Source organism: Chrysochloris asiatica, unplaced genomic scaffold (assembly GCF_000296735.1).
Source record: "Chrysochloris asiatica unplaced genomic scaffold, ChrAsi1.0 scaffold00374, whole genome shotgun sequence".
Taxonomy (NCBI): Eukaryota; Metazoa; Chordata; class Mammalia; order Afrosoricida; family Chrysochloridae; genus Chrysochloris; species Chrysochloris asiatica.
In genome coordinates, this window is record NW_006408892.1 from 1228404 (window position 1) to 1229755 (window position 1352).

Consider the following 1352-nt stretch of genomic DNA (forward strand, 5'->3'; position numbering starts at 1 on the left):
ATTCAGTGTTCCCATGCTCTGTTTGAACAACTGCTTCTTGGTCCAGGTACAGATTTCTCAGAAGTACAATTAAGTGTTCTTGAATACTCATACTTCGCAATGTTGTTCATAGCTTGTCATGGTCCACACAATCGAAAGCCTTTGGTAGTCAATAAAGCATAGGTAAACATCTTTATGATATTCTCTGCTTTCAGCCAAAATCCATTGGACATCAGCAATGATGTCTCTCGTTCCCCGGCCTCTTCTGAATCCAACTTGAACCTCTGGAAGTTCTCTGTCAATGTACGATTGTAGCCGTTTCTATATTACCTTTAGCAAACATTTTATTAACTCACCCTTAATTGTGTAGCTTTGTGGGCTAATGTGCTGGACTGCAAAGTTGGTTTGAACCGCAAGGTTAGCAGTTCAAATTCACCAGCCACTCCTCGGAAACCCTATACAGGGTCGCTATGAGTTGGAACCGACTCAACAGCACTTAACAACAACAACGTGACGGGTAAGGAGCTCTGGTAGCATAGTGGTTACAAATCAGGCTGCTAACCTCAAGGTCAGCAGTTCAAAACTACCAACCATTCCACAGGAGAAAAATGAGGTTTTCTGCTCCCGGAAAGATTTACAGCCTTAGAAACCCTAAACAGGGTTGCTATGAGTAGCATCTGACTCCATGGCACATAAACAACCAACCAATATGATGGCTGGAAATGTGGTTGCCTTGGCAGGGCCAAACCAAATTATTTCACAGGCTTGATACAGTCCAAGGGCAAGCCATTCCCCAGCCCTGTCCTATAGGGTCACTATAAGTAGGCATCAACTCCACATCATTGGGTTTGTAGTTTCCAGCTCCAAACCTATTGGAGTGTATATCAAGACTTTTGTTTCTTCAACTGGCTGAGTAGTACTTTGCTGTATGTATGCACCACGGTTTATTTATCCATTCATCTGTTTATGGTCATGTAGGTTGTTTTTATCTTTGACTATTGTAAACTGTATTACAATCAACACCGGTATGCTGGTGTTTATTTGATACTCTGCTTTCTAGTCTTTTGGGTCTATACCTAGCTCCTGGCTGGTTTTGGAGGAATTCTGATGAATACCCATAGATGTGTGTGTGTGTGTGTGTGTGGGTCTATTGTGTGCCAGGTGGTTGCCATGTGCAGGGGATTTAGTGATCAAACATATCCCTTGTCCTGGAGACCTGACCCCATATGAGCCAAATGGAAATAAACAAGAAAATCATTGAATGTGTTATTGTCAATTCAGTTTCCAACGACTGCATGGAAGCAGATTGTAGGCCATCCCCTTTGGCTGCAACTGTTGGGTTGGTTGGAACCTACTTGCTTAGCAGAGTAGAA